Genomic DNA, 20,405 nt, shown 5'->3' on the forward strand with positions numbered 1-20,405 from the left:
GAAGAAGTGGCCCACAAAAGGGAAAAAGAAGCCAAAGAGGCTGCCCACAGGAGAGAAATAGAGAGGAAAGAAAAAGAAATGGAAGAGAGGGAAAGAGAGAGAAAGCATGAACTGGAATTAGCAAAGGCTAAGCCAGATGTTCCAGCCAACCCTAACAACCCTTCTCCAGGTACTGTTTCCCATCCCAGGAAACTTCCCACCTACAAGGCAGGTGATGACACTGAGGCCTTCTTATAAAATTTTGAAAGGACCTGCCATGGGTACAACATCTCTACAGACCAGTACATGATAGAGCTGAGGCCACAGCTCAGTGGACCCTTAGCAGAGGTGGCGGCTGAAATGCCTAAGGAACACATGAATGATTATGAACTTTTTCAAACCAAGGCCAGAATCAGAATGGGGCTAACACCTGAGCATGCCCGTCGGCAATTCAGAGCCCTGAGGTGGAAACCAGATGTGTCATTCACCCGACACGCCTACCACATTGGAAAGAATTGGAATGCCTGGATATCAGAAGCAAATGTTAAATGTCTGGACGAGCTGTCCCTCCTGATGCAAATGGAACAGTTCTTAGAGGGTATTCCTGAGGAAATAGAAAGGTACATCCTAGATGGGAAGCCCAAAACTGTAACTGAGGCGGGGGAGATTGAAGCCAGATGGGTGGAAGTGGCAGAAAAGAAAAAAGCTACTAGCAAGGGGAGCGAATATCCCAGGGGCCAAACAGAAAATAAACCCCTATCACCGAGGGCAACCCAAGACCCCACATATAACCCAAGGAAAACCCCAGACTCCCTATTGTCCCACCTCACCAGTCTCCAGCAACCCACCTCAGCCCAGTGACCAGTCAGCTGGGCGATGCTTTAAATGTAATGAACTGGGACATATAAAGGCCAACTGCCCCAAGAACCCCAACCGAGTGCAGTTCATTACACCACCATCACACCAAAAATCCCCAGGCCCAGATGCCTCTCCAATACCCTCGGAGCGACGGGAAACTTTGAGAGTGGGCGGAAAGAAGGTTATCGCGTGGAGAGACACAGGGGCACAAATGTCAGCTATCCACCAATCCTTAGTGGACCCCAAATGCATCAACTGAGAGGCCCAAGTGACAATTTACCCATTCATGTCAAAATCTGTAGACTTGCCTACAGCTGAACTGCCTGTCCAGTACAAAAGCTGGTCAGGAATGTGGACTTTTGCAGTTTATGACAATTATCCCATCCCCATGCTACTGTGGGAAGACTTGGCCAACCAGGTAAAGCGGGCCAAAAGCGTGGGAATGGTTACACGCAGCCAAGCCAGGCAAGCTTCAAGACCCATCCCTGTTCCTGAGCCGTCCACAAGGGCCCCGTCTGTGTCACCAGAGACCCAGACAGAGGTAGTGGACCAGGATCCCCTACCAACGACGGCAACAGCCACAGTGCATCCAGTCCCAAAACCGGAACTGGAAAAGCAACCAGCACCAGAACCGTTGCCAGCACTGACGCCAGCGCTTGCAAACCCATCTCCAAACCCAACGCCGGAGGGCACCAGCGGGCGTGAACTGGCAGAAGCAGCAGATAACTCTACCCAAGAGGCTCAGCCAGAGCCTGAAATATCGCATAGTGCACCAGCAGAAAGCGGTTCACCATCAACGAAAACAACCCCATCACCTACATCACATCCAGAGGGACCAAGCCCAAGTCCACAGTCTAAGAAGGAACTGGTGTCTCCAGCCTCAGGGGAACAGTTCCAGACTGAGCAGGAAGCAGATGACAGCCTTCAAAAAGCTTGGGCGGTGGCATGGAGCACCCCACCGCCTCTCACCTCTTCTAACCAATCCCGGTTTGTTGTAGAACAAGGACTTTTATACAAGGAGACTCTTTCTGGTGGACATCAGGAAGACTGGCATCCTCAAAAACAGTTGATAGTTCCAACTAAGTACTGGGGAAAGCTCTTAAGCTTAGCCCATGATCATCCCAGTGGCCATTGTGGGGTGAACAGAATCAAAGACAGGTTGGGGAAGTCCTTCCACTGGGAGGGGATGGGCAAGGACGTTGCTAATTATGTCTGGTCTTGTGAGGTGTGCCAAAGACTGGGAAAGCCCCAAGACCAGGTCAAGGCCCCTCTACAGCCACTCCCCATAATTGAGGTCCCATTTCAGCGAGTAGCTGTGGATATTCTGGGTCCTTTCCCAAAAAAGACACCCAGAGGAAAGCAGTACATACTGACTTTCGTGGACTTTGCTACCCGATGGCCGGAAGCAATAGCTCTAAGCAACGCCTGGGCTAAAACTGTGTGCCAGGCCTTAAAAAACATTTTTGCCAGGGTAGGTTGGCTCTCCGACATCCTTACAGATTCAGGATCTAATTTCCTGGCAGGGACCATGAAAGATCTGTGGGAAGCTCATGGGGTGAATCACTTTGTTGCCACCCCTTACCACTATCAAACCAATGGCCTGTTGGAGAGGTTTAATGGAACTTTGGGGGCCATGGTATGTAAATTCGTAAATGAACACTCCTATGATTGGGACCTAGTGCTGCAGCAGTTGCTTTTTGCCTACAGGGCTGTACCACATCCCAGTTTAGGGTTTTCACCGTTTGAACTTGTGTATGGCCACGAAGTTAAGGGACCATTACAGTTGGTAAAGCAGCAATGGGAGGGGTTTACGCCTTCTCCAGGAACTAACATTCTAGACTTTGTAAGCAACCTATAAAGCACCCTCTGACACTCTTTAGCCCTTGCTAAAGAAAACCTAAAGGATGCTCAAAAAGAGCAAAAGGCCTGGTATGATAGACATACCAGAGAGCATTCCTTCAAGGTAGGAGACCAGGTTATGATCTTGAAGGCACAACAGGCCCATAAGATGGAAGCATCATGGGAAGGGCCATTCACAGTCCAGGAGCGCCTGGGAGCTGTTAACTATCTCATAGCATTTTCCACCTCCTCCCTAAAGCCTAAAGTGTACCATGTTAATTCTCTCAAGCCCTTTTATTCCAGAGACTTAGAGGTTTGTCAGTTTAAAGCCCAGGGAGAAGATGACGCTGAGTGGCCTGAAGGTGTCTACTACGAAGGAAAAAGTGACGGTGGGGTGGAAGAGGTGACCCTCTCCACAACCTTGGAACGTCTGCAAGAGCAACAGATCAAGAAGCTGTGCACTAGCTTCGCCCCATTGTTCTCAGCCACCCCAGGACGGACTGAACGGGCATACCACTCCATTGATGCAGGTAATGCTCCCCCAATTAGAACCCCACCCTACCAGGTGTCTCCTCATGCCCAAGCTGCTATAAAACGGGAGATCCAAAACATGCTACAGATGGGTATAATCCACTCCTCTACCAGTGCATGGGCATCTCCTGTGGTTCTAGTACCCAAACCAGATGGGAAAATATGCTTTTGTGTGGACTACCGTAAGCTAAATGCTGTAACTCATCCCGACAACTATCCAATCTCACGCACCGATGAGCTATTGGAGAAATTGGGACGTGCCCAGTTCATCTCTACAATAGACTTAACTAAGGGGTACTGGCAAGTACCGCTAGATGAACCTGCCAAAGAAAGGTCAGCCTTCATCACCCATGCAGGGGTGTATGAATTTAATGTGCTTCCCTTCGGGCTGTGAAATGCACTCGCCACCTTCCAAAGACTTATAGATGGTCTCCTAGCAGAATTGGGAGAATATGCAGTTGCCTATCTCGATGATGTGGCCATTTTTTCTGATTCATGGCCCGAACACCTAGAACACCTGAAAAAAGTCTTTGAGCGCATCAGGCAGGCAGGACTAACTGTTAAGGCTAAAAAGTGTCAAATAGGCCAAAACAGAGTGACTTACCTAGGACACCAGGTGGGTCAAGGAACCATAAACCCCCTACAGGCCAAGGTAGATGCTATTCAAAAGTGGCCTGTCCCAAGGTCAAAGAAACAAGTCCAATCCTTCTTAGGCTTGGCCGGGTATTACAGGCGATTTGTACAACACTACAGCCAAATCGCTGCCCCACTAACAGACCTGACCAAAAAGACCCAGCTGAATGCAGTTAAGTGGACTAATGAGTGTCAGAAGGCTTTTACCCAGCTTAAGGCGACCCTCATGTCTGACCCTGTGCTAAGGGCCCCAGACTTTGACAAACCATTCCTAGTAACCACAGATGCATCTGAGCGTGGTGTGGGAGCAGTTTTAATGCAGGAAGGACCGAATCAAAACTTCCATCCTGTCGTGTTTCTCAGCAAAAAACTGTCAGAGAGGGAAAGCCACTGGTCAATCAGTGAAAAAGAATGCTCCGCCATTGTGTATGCCCTGAAAAAGCTACGCCCATATGTTTGGGGACGGCGCTTCCAGCTACAAACCAACCATGCTGCGCTAAAGTGGCTTCCTGCTGCCAAGGGAAACAACAAAAAACTTCTTCGATGGAGTTTAGCTCTGCAAAATTTTGATTTTGAAATTCAACACATTTCAGAAGCTTCTAACAAAGTAGCTGATGCACTCTCTCGTGAAAGTTTCCCAGAATCAACTGGTTAAAAATTGTCCTTCAAATGTGAAAAATCTTGTAGTTTTACATAAATAATAGTATATGTAAAGGTGCATGTGTGTTATTAATCTGTTTATTCTAAAGTTCTAGGAAGAAATCACCGCCAGTGTGGTTCCACGCTGTCTGAGATTTGGGGGGCGTATCATAAACAGACAGTTAAGGGTTAATGTCTCTTTTACCTGTAAAGGGTTAAGAAGCTCAGTAAACCTGGCTGACACCTGACCAGAGGACCAATAGGGGGACAAGATACTTCCAAATCTTGGTGGAGGGAAGTCTTTGTTTGTGCTGTTTGTTTTGTTCATTGTTCGCTCTTGGGGCTAAGAGGGGCCAGACGTGCAACCAGGTCTTTCTCCAATCTTTCTGAAACAGTCTCTCATTTTCAAAATAGTAAGTACTAGCTAGAAAAGGCAGATTAGTCTTATGTTTGTTTTCTTAACTTGTGAATATATATTTTGCTGGAAGTATTTTTACCTCTGTTTGCTGTAACTTTTAATTTCAGGCTGGGGGAGGGGGGAAGTCCCTCTAGTCTATATGAGCTGAATACCCTGTAAACATTTTCCATCTTGATTTTACAGAGATAATTTTTACTTTTTCTTTCTTTAATTAAAAGCTTTCTTTGTTAAGAACCTGATTGATTTTTTCCCCCTTGTTTAAGACCCAAGGGGACTGGGTCTGAACTCACCAGGGATAGGTGGGGGGGGAAAGGAGGGAGGGGAAGGTTAATTCCTCTCTGTTTTAAAATCCAAGGAGTTTGGATCAGTGTAGTCTCTCAGGGTAGCCCAGGGAGGGGAAAGTCTGGGAGGGGGAAAAGGAGGGGGGATGGTTTATTTCTCCTTGTTATAAGACCCAAGGGGTTTGGGTCTTGGGTTCCCCAGGGGAGGTTTTGGGGGAACAGAAAGTGTGCCAAACACTATATTTTGGCTGGTGATGGCGCTATCAGGTCTAAGATGGGAATTAAGCTTAGAAAGGACATGCAGGTCCCCACTTTTGGACGCTAAAGTCAAACTGGGGGAAAAATACATTGACACCAACCTAAACCACCCTTGCTGCAATTTAAACCCATTGCTTCTTGTCCTATCCTCAGAGCTTAAAGAGAATAATTTTTCTCCCTCTCCTTGTACCAACCTTTTATGTACTTGAAAACTAGGGTTACCAGATGTCCCGATTTTATAGGGACAGTCCTGATTTTTGAGTCTTTTTCTTATATAGGCACCTATTACCCCCCACTCCCATCCCAATTTTTCACACTGCTGTCTGGTCACCCTATTGAAAACTGTTATGTCCCTTAGGCAATATACTTGAGGGTGTCCTCCTTTAAAAGAACTCTTTGAATATGATTTTTGATGCAATTTAGCTCACTCCAGTAGCAAAATAAATAAATTTTAAAACTGCTGCTTTGAAGCATCTGTATTAGCCAGAGATTGAAATTGTGCCTGGCAGGAATAGCTTTCCAATAACCAGAGCGGGCATGAATTCCGTCGGAGCCAGACATTATTATCCTTCTCCCCTCCTCCTCAGTTCACATGCTGATCAGTTGTATATAGGGTGATAGTCCCGATTTTTGGGTCTTTTTCTTATATAGGCTCCTATTACCCCCACCTCCCTCCTGTCCCGGTTTTTCACACGCTGTCTGGTCACCCTAGTTGTATAGCAGTAAGCAATTCCTGGTGAAAAGCTTCCCTTACGCTTTTCCTGCTCTGTATGAAGAAAGGAATTCGCTGTGTTATAAGATGCACAATGTGCGTATGCCCCTGGATGTCTGCTGAATGCAGAAGTGCAAACGTTCGGCTGTGTTAATCAATATATGATTGATCTCAACTTGTTAGGTAAAACTCTATATTTTCCAGACACTCTGGGAGCAATTAATCACCTTTTAGTGTCTCTATAATTGAAATTAGGTTGCTTCACTGAATTTAAAGGTGCAAAGGCATGAATTTGAGCCCATCTTTTGCAATCTTACATTTGTAGAGTGCTGTGCTAATTTGCATATCACTTACCCATAATGCAGCAGAGACAGTTACCTCAAACCTAGGAATTCACATGAAAATAAATGCATTTACATTTTAAATATTTATTACATTACATTTTAAATGAATGATATAAAGATATTATTATCTAAATTGGCTATTTGAAAATCTACCATAAGGTGAAAAGCTTAATAATTTCAGGAACATATATACTTACTGTGACCATTCTGTTTTCTGGCTGGTCCGATTGCAGTGGATTTTATAATTAATTGATCACAGTCAGTTACAGATTTCTTTGTTCTTTCTCCACTCCCACTGCTTCACTTGACTAGTCTTTTGCTTCAATCCTTGGCATTTTCAATGATGTGAGGTATATCAGCAGTCCTCAAACTTTAGCAACCTGAGGGCCCTCATTTAGATTTAAAAAATTGTGGGGACCCCCCCAACCACCCCTTCGCTCACCCTCAAGCTCTGCCCCACTCATTCCCTTCTGCCAAGGCCCCACTCCACCTCTTCCTGCCCCCGACTCACTCCATGCCCCTCACTCCTTTGCTCACTCTCCCCCACTGTTACTCACTTTCACCAGACTGGGGCAGAGGGTTGGGGTACAGGATGGGGTGCAGGCTCTGGGAAGCTGTTTGGATGCGGGTCTGGGCTCTGGGCTCGGTCACGGGTGCAGGAGAGGTGCAGGCTGTGGGAGGGAGTTTAGTTGCAGGAAGGGGTGAGGGGTGCAGGCTCTGGGAGGGAGTTTGGGTGCAGGAGGAGCTGGGGCAGGGAGTTAGGGTGCGGGATGGGGTGAGGGGTTTAGGCTCCCGCCAGGCGGCGCTTACCTCGGGAGGCTCTCAGAAGTGACTGGCACATCTGTCTGGCAGCAGCTCCTAGGCAGGGGGGTCAGGGGGACTCTGCGCACTGCCCCTGCCCATAGGCACTGCCTCCGCAGCTCCCATTGGCCGGAACTGCAGCCAATGGGAATTGCAGAGTCTGTGCTCAGGGCAGGGACAGTGCACGGACTCCCCACTCCCCCAGGGGCCGCAGGGACATGCCCTGGGGGTCATGCAAAGTCAGGACAAGAAGAGAAGCTGCCTTAGCCCTGCTGCCCCACCAGACTTTTGGCACGTAAAATCTCCCAGTTTCTATCTCCCAGTAGCATCCGGGAGATAGATGGGGGTGGAGGAGTTGAGGGAGGCAGAGGGAGGAGTTGATCAGCAGGGTCTGCAGATCCCCTGGCATTCTCTTGGGGACCCACAGGGGTCCACAGACCCCAGTTTGAGAAAAGCTAATGTACTGAAAGCATAAGGTTGTATGATCACAGGAGAAAGTAATGAATAAAACACGAGTACAGCAATATCTCTGTGCAAAGTTAATTCTATTTTCACCATTTTGATCCTCTTAAATGCCCACTGCTTTTGTGTTCCCACATTTTCCGATGACTTCTCTTTCGTTTAGATACTAAGCTGAATGATGCTGGGTTTTTGTTTGTTAATCCCTGATCCCCCAAAATGAACATGCATCCATGAAAGGTCACTTAAAATGCGTTCAAGAAAAAAAACAAAAAACAAAAAACTTACCTTACCTCAGTGTGGGCTATGGGTTTGGCTACACTGGAGAGTTGCAGAGCTGGTGGTGGGTTTACAGCACTGCAACTCACTCACTGTCCACACTTGCAAGGCACATACAGCGCTGCATCTCCCTGCCTACAGTGCTGGTTGTACTCCACCTCGACCTGGGGAATAACGACTATAGCGCTGCTGATGCAGCGCTGTTCCGCCAGTGTGGCCACCAAAAGCACTGTTATGGTATTCGGAGGTATCCCAGAATGCCTGTTCAGCCACTCTGCTCATCAGTTCAAACTCTACTGCCCTGGCCTCAGGTGACCCGCCCTTTAAATGCCCCGGGAATTTTAAAAATCCCCTTCCTGTTTGCTCCGCCAGGTGTGGAGTGCAATCAGTGAATCTTTCCAGGTGACCATGCCTCCACACGCCAAACGAGCCCCAGCGTGGAGCAATGGCAAGTTGCTGGACCTCATCAGTGTTTGGGGGGAGGAAGCTGTGCAGTCCCAGCTGCACTCCAGCTGTAGGAATTACGATATCTATGGGCAGATACCAAAGGCCATACTGGAAAGGGGCCATGACCGGGACACGCTGCAGTGCAGGGTTAAAGTGAAGGAGCTGCGGAGTGCCTACTGCAAAGACCGTGAGGGAAACTGCCACTGCTCCCACGACCTGCCGTTTTTACAAAGAGCTGGACATGATAGTTGGGGGTGACCCCCACCTCCACTCCGAGGACCACGATGGACACTTCAGAGCCGGGGAAGGAGGAGGAAACCGAGAGTGAGGGTACTGGGGGAGGAGACACCATGGAGTGCCAGGAGGCATGCAGCCAGGAGCTCTTCTCAAGCCAGGAGGAAGGTAGCCAGTTGCAGCAGCCAGTATTTGACAGAGGACAAACAGAGGAGTGGGTTCCCAGTAAGTGGCTTTTATTTTCAAGATTGAAATTTTTCGGGAGAGGGAGGGAGGGTTAGGACTGCATGCATGCCTAGATGTGAAACAGCGCATTGATGTGGTCTATCACGTCGCAGTAATCAGCCTTGGTAATCTCTTCAAAAGTTTCAGCCAGAGCGTGGGCAATGTGCTTGCGCAGGTTTCTTGGGAGAGCAACTGTGATCCTTGTCCCAGTCAGGCAAGCTGCATAGGGGCCAGGGCGGAATCCAAATTGCAGTAGAAGACCCTCTCGTGCTTCCCAGGTGACCCGCAGCAGCGAGATATCTTCCAGAATAAACTCCTGTGGAAAATGTTGGGATAGTGTTCAGTGTAGGTGTCCCCTGCAGCTGTTTGCTTTCTCCAACGCACAGAAACCCTGAGGACAGTACAGCCCTGAAATAATCAGTCACCCTTACTCACCATTTCGGGGCTCCCATGGGTTATGTGTGCTCTCTTTGGGATGGGAAAATTATGCTTATAGTGAAGACTGTTACCCTCCTTAACTACAGGGGAATAACTGTCTGGTATAAACAATGCTGCCTCTGTTAAGTATTGCATTTTTGCCTTTACAGATGCAACCTTGAGATCTCGGCTGCCCATGTTATCAACGGCTGAGAGACTACAAAACCTCCGGAAGAAGCCACGAAAAAGCAAAGAAGACATGCTGGGAGCAGTTATGCAGCACTCTGTCACAGAGAATCAAAAAGTGCAGGACTGGAGAGAAAGGAAAAGCAGGATCCGCCAGAGAAATGCAGTGGACAGGAAGAAAAGCACAAAGCAGCTGATAAGCATCCTAGAGCGCCAAGCAGACTCTATCCAGGTGCTCATAGCCATGCAGGGGGAGCACTACCGCACCCGCCTCCCCCGCCGCCCTTGTCCCAAAGTTCTTTCCCTTGTGTCCCCATGTCAGCTCAAAACCTCCTTCCCCAGCCTCCAGGCTCTTACCACCACCAGCTGCCTCCAACACCTGTAAGTTCACCAACCAGCCCTGAGAACTACGACCCTTACCTTCCGCACTCAACCCCCATCACCATGCAGTATAGCCATCCTGAAGTGCAGCAGTCATTGCACAGCACTCCAGACAGGACATATTCAAACCTGTGACTGTAAAGTTCCCTACCCCACCCCCTTGCCCTTTTAGGTTCCCAAAAACTTGTGTGTCTGTCAATAAAGTTATTTTCTTTTCAATAAATGAATTCTTGGCTTTGAAAAGAGTCTTTATTATTGCAGAAAGTCAAATATACCTTAGCCCAGGAAAGAAACAGGCACTGCAAATCAGCTTAGGAAACACAGATTCCTACTAACATTGTAACCACTGCACTTCACTCCCGTGCAAGGCACCAAACATTACTGTTGGTTTTCAGCATCAAATTCCTCCCTCAAGGCATCCCTAATCCTTGCAGCCCTGTGCTGGACCTCTCTAGTAGCCCTGATCTCTGGCTGTGCAAATTCAGCATCTAGGCGTTGAACCTCGGAGGTCCATGCCTGACTGAATCTTTCACCCTTCCCTTCACAAATATTATGGAGGGTACAGCACGCGGATATAACCGTGGGGATGCTGCTTTCCCCCAAGTCCAGCTTCCCATACAGACATCGCCAGTGCCCCTCTAAACGGCCAAAAGCACACTCCACAGTCATTCGGCACCAGCTCAGCCTGTAATTGAACCATTCCTTGCTGCTGTCAAGGCTCCCTGTGTCCAGTTTCATGAGCCATGCCATTAATGGGTAAGCGGGGTCTCCAAGGATCACAATGGGCATTTCGACGTCCCCTACTGTGATCTTCCAGTCCGGGAAAAAAGTCCCAGCCTGCATCTTCCTGAGGAGGCCAGTGTTCCGAAAGATGCATGCATCATGCACCTTTCTGGGTCAGCCTGTGTTAATGTCAATGAAACGCCCACGGTGATCCACAAGTTCCTGGAGAACCATGGAGAAATACCCCTTCCGATTAATGTACTCGGATGCTAGGTGGGTGGTGCCAGAATAGGAATATGCATCCCATCTATCGCTCCTCCACAGTTAGGGAAACCCATTAGGGCAAACCCATCCACAATGTCCTGCACGTTCCCCAGAGTCATGGTTCTTCTTAGCAGGATGCGATTAATAGCCCTGCAAACTTGCATCAACATGATTCCAATGGTCAACTTTCTCACTCCAAACTGGTTCCCGACCGACTGGTAGCTGTCTGGAGTTGCCAGCTTCCAGCTTGCAATAGCCACCCGCTTCTCCACCGGCAGGGCAGCTCTCAATCTTGTGCCCTTACGCCACAGGGTGGGGACGAGCTTAGCACAGTCCCATGAAAGTGGCTTTTCTCATCTGAAAGTTCTGCAGCCACTGATTGTCATCCCAGACTTCCATGACAATGTGATCCCACCACTCAGTGCTTGTTTCCCGAGCCCAAAAGTAGCTTTCCACAGTGCTGAGCATTTCCGTGAGTGCCACAAGCAATTTTGTGTCGTACGCATTACGCGACTCGCTATCATCGTTGGACTCCTCACTGTCACTTTGGATCTTGAGGAATAGCTCAACTGCCAAACATGATGTGCTGGCGAGACTCGTCAGCATATTCCTCAGCAGTTCAGGCTCCATTTCCCACAGAAATCGCGCTGCACAGAAACCGCTGAAAGAGGCAAGAGGGCGCCAAACATGGACAGAAAAACAGGGATTGCTGGGATGTGAAGCGATGCATCACAGGGCGTTGGGACAGGAAGCAGAATGACCCGCACCATCCACCCACTTCCCACAGTGCCAGAATGGGAAGAGGTGCTTTGTGGGATAGCTGCCCATAATGCACCACTCCCAACACCGCTGCAAATGTGGCCACAGTGCAGCGCTGGTAGCTGTCAGTGTGGCCACACTGCAGTGCTTTCCCTACACAGCTGTACAAAGACAGCTTTAACTCCCAGCGCTGCACACCTGCAAGTGTAGCCAAACCCTATGTCTCCCTGTCCAGTATATCTGTGAACTCTGTATCTACTATTTACTTCAGCATGGCATTGGTGCACCAGTGTATCCACACCATTATGACCATAAAAATGGTTATTGTCTTTCAGAGGTATGTATACGAAGGCAGCTGAAGGGATTAATTGCTACTGGGGACAGAAAAAGGCAGAGAGATCATTCACCAGATGTAGTCAAAGATTCTGTCCAGATAATATGCTTTCCCAAGGCCTGATAATAAATTACAGATGACTAGGATGACTAGATAGCAAGTGTGAAAATCGGGACAGAGGGTGGGGGGTAATAGGTGCCTAGATAAGATAAAGCCCCGAATATCAGGATTGTCCCTATAAAATCGGGACATCTGGTCACCCTATAGATGACTAAGGCCTTGTCTACACTCCCACTTTACAGCGCTGCAACTTTCTTGCTCAGGGGAGTGAAAAAACACTCCCCTGAGTGCTGCAAGTTTCAGCGCTGTAAAGTGACAATGTAGCACTGTTAGCTACTCCCCTCATGGGGGTGGGTTTTTTACAGCACTGGGAGAGCTCTCTCCCAGTGCTGGTGCTGCAACTACACAAGCAACCAACTTTGCTAGTGAAGACATACCCTAAGTATGATGTTCATCTCCCTTAAACCTGTTAAGGCCATTCAGGAGAGCAGAATTTAGGACAGCTTTGCTTTGGATACATTATGCAGATATTCTAGTTTATTAACATATCAGACAACCACCAGGACGGAGTCCCCAGGGGTATTCATTTTCTGTTTGCCTGTTCCATCCTTGCTTCTTATCACCCTCAAATATTTCCTTGATGGTAGGTCCCTACAGTGGGTCTCTTGAAGCCCATACTTTCAATCCCCTCCCCTCACTTCAAGTGATTTTTTATCAAAGCTTTTCCTATAGCCTTAACAACTGTGCTTTCACAGGCTGATTGTCTTGAGAAGAAGGTCAACACTAGCACCAGCTCAGTCAAAGCAGGTTTTATTCCCGTCCCCACCCCTGCCCCAAACTCCCTCCCTCAATAGTTTCCTATTACCTATTATCTAGACATTATTTTCAGTGTGGTATACCAGACAAAGAGCACTGAACTGATCTTGGGGAAGTCACTTCAACATGACATGCCTCAGAATCCCCATTTGTAAAACAGAGATAATGTTACTGCCCTCTTTTGGCCTGGTCTACATGGAAAAATTACATGGGCCTAACTATGTTGCTCAGGGGTGTGAAAAATGTACATCCATGAGCACTCTAGTTAGGTTGACCTAACCCACAGTGTAGATGTGGCTAGGTCATTGGATGAATTCTTCCATCAACCCAGCTACTGCCTCTCAGGGGCAGCATTTAGGGAGGATGGGGGGTGGGGGGAGGACAGTTTCATGCCACATTATAATTTTACAAAGAGAGGTGACACAGGAGGGGCTATAACCACCTCAAAATGTCCTAAGTCCCCCCTCCCATGTAGCTATCCCTCTCCCAGAGTTGGGCATCTGGCCAGCAGCCACCGCTTTCCAACTGCCCAGCTCCCGACACCACAGCAGCTGAAGAGCTACGTATTATTATTGATTATTATTATTATTATTAAATGCCAATTTGTTCACAAAGACAAGGTGGATGAGGTAATATATTTTATTGGATCAACTTCTGTTGGTGAGAGAGAAGCTCGAATGCTTGTCTTTCTCACCAACAGAACTTGGTCCAATCAGAAATATTACCTCACCCACCTTGTCCCTCTAATATTCTGGGACCAACACAGCTACCATACCATTGCATGCAACCTGTTCACACAGTCTTTTAAATTGAGTGAGTGCACAGAGGGATGTTAAAAATCCCTATTTCCAGACTGAGGAGATCAACCAATGACAAAATGAAGATACTAGCTTTGTTAATACTATCAGAGTGAAATTCATCCTTGTGCAGCACACCAGCAAACGTTGTGTGGTTCCTTTGTAGAGAGATGAATTTCACTCGCAATGCATGTGTATGATGATGGGAGGGCATGGATGCTCTCTGCAAAACACTTTTTTGTGAGCCAGCCAGGGACTGCCACTGAGGATTCCTCCTCTCTCTTGCTCTCTCAAGAGTTCTTTTTAGGCCTGGGGAATCAAATTCCTCCTGTATGGAAGGAGAGCTGAATTCCATTTTCAATAATGGTCCAGCGTAGAAGCACGTACTGCACTGCATCCACAGCAAACCTCTGACTGGGGTCCCTGGGAGGTTTGCACAAAGGTCATGGGTAGTATGTGGCTTTTTATAGTAACTAAACTTTTAGTTATTAAAACAGTTTGTTGTTTAAGTGCCTCTTTGAAACATCCACTGTCGTTCCTCTTTAGAACAACCACTCCCTTCCAGTCTTACATTTCTATGATTCTATATTTTTTTGACTATTTCTGCTATTTCCTCCCTTCTTCTTCTCTCCCTGTTACCATCTTTGTGTTTCTTCTCCTTTCTTCCCTTCTGCATTTCCTTTCCTTTAGCAGCTCCCTATTTCAACTCTGTGTGGGCATCACTGCCATCCTCCTGTACCATTACAGCCAATACAATCAGCAATAACACTGACGTTTAAAGTGACCCCCCACTGGGCTGCAGAGTTACACTCCAATTAGTGGAGGCTAGGAGAGTTCACGTCTCTTGGAGCAATTGAGTCAGGCTGTCTGTAGACTTGGAGGACAACACTGCATTTGTTTACATTTGGTTCATCCTTGGAAGATTTTCTCTGTAATCATATAGAAGGCTTGAAACTTTGGTTTTAAATGAAAGCTGGGAAGCTGCACAATTTAAGTAAGCCCAGAGGACCACATAAATGCACCAGATGGACCTGATGAAGGGTGGAGTGATTTCAATCAAGGCAATTTGAATAGTTGATTTAAATAACTTGATTTAAAAAAAAATCAGTTTGCGTCTCCATAAAACTAATTTGAACATTTGTGCTATTGCAATTTTAAATCTTGTTAATGAACAAAATTATACATGCTTTTTTTTTTTAAAAAAAGGTCACTACTGGTAGGGTGACATAGTGGGCGAGGTAATATCTTTTATTGGACCAACTTCTGTTGGTGAGTGAGACAAGCTTTCAAGCTTACACAGAGCTCTTCTTCAGGTCTGGGAAACTAACTCAGGTTATGCCTACACTGAAACTAGGCACCTGTGGCTAGTCCATGCCAGCTGACTTGGGTTCCCGGCCCGAGGCTTGAGCTGCAAGGCTGTTTCACTGCCATGTTGACTTCCAGGCTTGGGCTGGAGCTGAGGCTCTAGGACAGTGGCTCTCAAACTTTTATACTGGTGACCCCTTTCACATAGCAAGCCTCTGAGTGCAACCCAACCCCACCCCCCAATAAATTAGTAAAAGAATTTTATATATTTAACACCATTATAAATGCTGGAGGCAAAGCGGGGCTTGGGGTGGAGGCTGACAACTTGTGACCCCCCATGTAATAACTTCGTGACCCCCTGAGGGGTCCTGACCCCCAGTTTGAGAACCTCTGCTCTAGGACCCTGCCCCACAGCCAAAACCCTGTGAGCTCAAGTCGGCTGGCATAGGCTAGCCCCATCTTTAGACATATCCTCAAAGCGTCATTGCTAAATACAAGATTTGAACAAGTATCAGAGGGGTAGCCGTGTTAGTCTGAATCTGTAAAAGCAGCAGAGAGTCCTGTGGCACCTTATAGACTAACAGACATTTGGAGCATGAGCTTTCGTGGGTGAATACCCACTTCGTCAGATGCATGTAGTGGAAATTTCCAGGGGCAGGTATATATATGCAGGCAAGCTAGAGATAATGAGGTAGTTCAATCAGGGAGGATGAGGCCCTGTTCTAGCAGTTGAGGTGTGAAAACCAAGGGAGGAGAAACTGGTTCTGTAAGTGGCAAGCCATTCACAGTCTTTGTTTAATCCTGAGCTGATGGTGTCAAATTTGCAGATGAACTGAAGCTCAGCAGTTTCTCTTTGAAGTCTGGTCCTGAAGTTTTTTTGCTGCAGGATGGCCACCTTAAGGTCTGCTATAGTGTGGCCAGGGAGGTTGAAGTGTTCTCCTACAGGTTTTTGTATATTGCCATTCCTAATATCTGATTTGTGTCTGTTTATCCTTTTCCGTAGCGACTGTCCAGTTTGGCCGATGTACATAGCAGAGGGGCATTGCTGGCATATGATGGCGTATATGACATTGGTGGACGTGCAGGTGAATGAACTGGTGATGGTATGGCTGATCTGGTTAGGTCTTGTGATGGTGTCGCTGGTGTAGATATGTGGGCAGAGTTGGCATCGAGGTTTGTTGCATGGATTGGTTCCTGAGCTAGAGTTACTATGGTGCAGTTACTGGTGAGAATATGTTTCAAGTTGGCAGGTTGCCTGTGGGTGAGGACTGGCCTGCCACCCAAGGCCTGTGAAAATGTAGGATCATTGTCCAGGATGGGTTGTAGGTCCCTGATGATGCATTGGAGAGGTTTTAGCTGGGGACTGTATGTGATGGCCAGTGGAGTCCTGTTGGTTTCTTTCTTGGGTTTGTCTTGCAGTAGGAGGCTTCTGGGTACACATCTGGCTCTGTTGATCTGTTTCCTTATTTCCTCATGCGGGTATTGTAGTTTTGAGAATGCTTGGTGGAGATTTTGTAGGTGTTGGTCTCTGTCTGAGGGGTTAGAGCAGATGCAGTTGTACCTCAGTGCTTGGCTGTAGACAAAGGATTGTGTGATGAGCCTGGGATGGAAGCTGGATGCATGAAGGTAGGCATAGCGGTCGGTAGGTTTTCAGTATAGGGTGGTGGTAATGTGACCATCACTTATTTGCACCGTGGTGTCTAGGAAGTGGACCTCCCGTGTAGATTGGTCCAGGCTGAGGTTGATGGTGGGGTGGAAGCTGTTGAAATCATGGTGGAATTATTCCAGAGACTCCTTCCCATGGGTCCAGATGATGAAGATGACATCAATGTAGCGTAGGTAGAGAAGGGGTGTGAGTGGACGAGAGCTGAGGAAGCGTTGTTCCAGGTCGGCCATAAAAATATTGGCATATTGTGGGGCCATGCGGGTGCCCATAGCTGTGCCACTGATCTGGAGATATATATTCATTCAAATATATATATTCAGATATATATTGTCATCAAATTTGAAATAGTTGTGTGTGAGGATAAAGGCACAGAGCTCAGCAGCCGGTTGTGCTGTAGCATCATCAGGGATACTGTTCCTGACAGCTTGTATTCCATCTGTGTGTGGGATGTTCGTGTAGAGATCCTCTACATCCATGGTGGCTAGGATGGTGTTTTCTGGAAGGTCACCAACGCATTGTAGGTTCCTCAGGAAATCAGTGGTGTCACGGAGATAGCTGGATTTGGACAGATAGTTTAACATAAGTAGTTAACACATATTTCAAGGGAGGGTTCAAGACGAAGTGGCCCATTAACACTCCTCTAGTCATAGGAGGGAAAGAGACGGGGGGGGGGGGGAGTTGTTAGTGGGTTACAGATTTGTAATAAGCTATAAATGCAGTGTCTCCACTAACAATCCCACCAGCTGCTTCTCCTACCTTTCCTTTCCTCCCTGTGACTGGTGGGGTGTTAACGGGTCACTTAATCTTGAATGATCCCTTGAAATACGTGTTAACTACTTTATGCTAAACAATCTGTTCTAATCTTGTATTCAGCAGTTTTCAGAGTAGCAGCCCTGTTAGTCTGTATCCGCAAAAAGAACAGGAGTACTTGTGGCACCTTAGAGACTAACAAATTTATTTGAGCATAAGCTTTCGCGGGCTACAGCCTACTTCATCGGATGCATAGAATGGAACATATAGTAAGTATACACATACAGAGAACATGGAAAGGCGGGAGTTGCCCAACCAACTCTAAGAGGCTTATTAATTAAGATGAACTGTTTCCCCAGACCTGAAGAAGAGCTCTGTTTAAGCTCAAAAGCTTGTCTCTCTCATCAACAGAAGTTGGTCCAATAAAAGATTTATCTTCACTCTAATAGCCTGCCACCAATATGGCTACAACAACACTGCATACTATTGGTATGGTATCATATTTTAATTATACAAAACTTCTATAAGCAAGAACACAACATATTGAAAATTAAGACCCTGATCCTGCAAACATTTAAGCAGATATGTAATTTTACTTGTAGGAATTGATTCCAGCGGGCCAACCGGTGCTTAAAGTTAAGCATGTTTTTGCAGCATAAATGTTTATAGCATCAGGGGCTAAAGTTGTTTTTCCACTAAAAACCATTCTCTGAGTGACATAAAATATTTCTGTGGTGAAAGTCTAAATAACTTTTCATTGTTTACACTGATGCAGTTTTGTTTTGAAGTGACAAAGTTTTTGTGAACATTTTTTAATACACATAGGTCAACATTTTCAAAAATAGGAACCTAAAGTAAGACTAAATTTAGGCACCTACATGACTTATGGGCACAAAACCCACTGACTTCAAAGCCTGATGGACCAGTATAGCCTGGTTGGAGCACTTCAGCATTCTTGACTCAGTGCATGGGGAAGGTGGTGTAGGTTGCAAATATATCCCGGGTTATTTGCTATCAATTTAGTTTTTGAGTTTGTGTTGTTCTCATGATAAAGATTTTAATAAGGCCTTGGGCTTTTCTATTTCAGCACAGATGTGCTATTTTAAGTGTGAAACTTCATAGAGATGTTTTTTCTATTACATCAGCCCTACATCTTTGCCCTGGCTAAGGCACCTCTGGCCAGTTGCTAGATGGAGATTATAAAAATTTTAATGTAGAAACTGCAGAGATGTTCAATAAATAGTTCTGTTCTGTATTTGGAAAAGAGCAGTATAATAGACATGTATCACATGAGGATGATGAAATATTTCCCAGTCCATTAGTAACCAAAGAGGATGTTAACCAGCATCTATTACAGATAAAACATTTTAAAATCATCAGGCCCAGATAGCCAATTCTTTCAGGAGTCTGGAATGCAAGTTGAGGAAATCTCTGGCGTGCTGACATTAATTTTTAATAAATCTTGGAATACTGAGGAAATTCCAGAAGACATCAGGATAGTTAACCATGGGAACAACTTATTAAGGGTTCTGGTGGATTTTCCATCACCAACAATTTTTAAACCAAAACTGGATGTTTTTCTAAAAGATATGCTCCAGGAATTATTTTAGGGACATGCTGGAGTGCGTGTTATACAGGAGGTCAGACTAGATCAGAATGGTCCCTTCTGGATTTATAATTGATGAATCTATGAAATCTGAAATTCTATTAACAATTAGGAAACTTATTAAAGAAACAACCACAAAACTGCCATTAAAAAAAATTAAGACCCTAAAACAGGAAGAAAATAAAAAAACACAGAACTAAAAATTTTAAAAGTCAATTAATTCACTTTCTAATCCTAATTTTACTTATTTTTATTATTATTTTAAATACACCCGGCCTAATGCTGATGTAGGTCACAAGAACCTCCTACTGTTGGCAGCTGTAGACTTTGCATACGTCCAAGGTTTTATGAGGCTGCATTTTATCCCAGAGGATAAAATTCCTCCTGGAAGTAGCTAGGTAATGCCATTGTGGATGTAAGAATCGACAGTATGATGAGCAGATGGGAACTGGATGGGCAAGAACCTAATGCACTGCAATGGGAGTTAGGTAGACAAAGGATCTGACTGCATAAACCTTTCTCCTAACAACTGACACTGAAAAAGCCCATTATCAATTATCATCTATAATAAGCAGGAAAAATCCCACTAAGAGGCTGAGAAGATACCCTCCCACTGTCCAAATTCTAACTGCAAAAATATCAGGGGAAATGTGTCTGGCTATTTAATGTTGTGGCAAAAATATTTGCATAACACAGTCTTGCAAGAGACCTTGTCAACTGGGCAAAAACTGAATTATTTTTGGTTTGAAACTCAACATTGTTACCACACCTTTGGTTGGTTGGTTGTTTTTTTCAGATGCTTTTAATTGTTAGAAAAATGCCACATTATCCTCACTCCAGGATCTAATTCTTTTATCTTAACAAGATGACAAAGCAGAGAACTGTTGTGGAGTCCCATAAGGGTTCCCCTGGGACTCACATTATTTATGGACAGCTGCCAAGAGCACAGTAGCAACCTGGAGGAGGGGAAGGAAAGGAAAGCTCTTCTTTGAAGTGTGGGAGGATTTTTCCCTTCTTCCTAATGTTGGCTCTTCCAGGACACTGTCTATCTCTGTCTGTGTGGTGTTCTTAAAGGTTTTATCTGCATGAGTTTGAGGTGGCTGCGTTATTCATACATAAGAACAGACATGCTAGGTTAGACCAAAGGTCCATCTAGCCCAGTGTCCTGTCTTCCGACAGTGGCCAATGCCAGGTGTCCCAGAGGGAATGAATAGAACAGGTAATCATCAAGTGATCTATCCTCTGTCGCCCATTCCCAGCTGCTGGCAAACAGAGGCTAGGGATACCATCCCTTCCTGCCCATCTTGGCTAATAGTCATTAATGGATCTATGCTCCATGAATTTATCAAGATTTTTTTGAACCCTGTTATAGTCTTGGCCTTCACAACATACTCTGGCAAAGAG

The 20,405-nt window shown here is 46.1% G+C and overlaps 1 long non-coding RNA gene across 1 annotated transcript; it reads right to left on the bottom strand.

Annotated features, from left to right (window-relative positions):
* Nucleotides 1-257: 257 nt before the first annotated feature.
* On the bottom strand, nt 258-20,198 carry LOC115644912. Its single transcript, XR_003998626.1, has 3 exons — nt 20,117-20,198; nt 19,298-19,303; nt 258-269 (listed from the first exon to the last, which is right to left on the bottom strand). It is a non-coding gene; the product is annotated as an uncharacterized LOC115644912 (long non-coding RNA).
* Between the last annotated feature and the right edge of the window lie 207 nt (nt 20,199-20,405).

This window comes from Gopherus evgoodei, chromosome 2, assembly GCF_007399415.2.
Source record: "Gopherus evgoodei ecotype Sinaloan lineage chromosome 2, rGopEvg1_v1.p, whole genome shotgun sequence".
NCBI classification, from domain to species: Eukaryota; Metazoa; Chordata; order Testudines; family Testudinidae; genus Gopherus; species Gopherus evgoodei.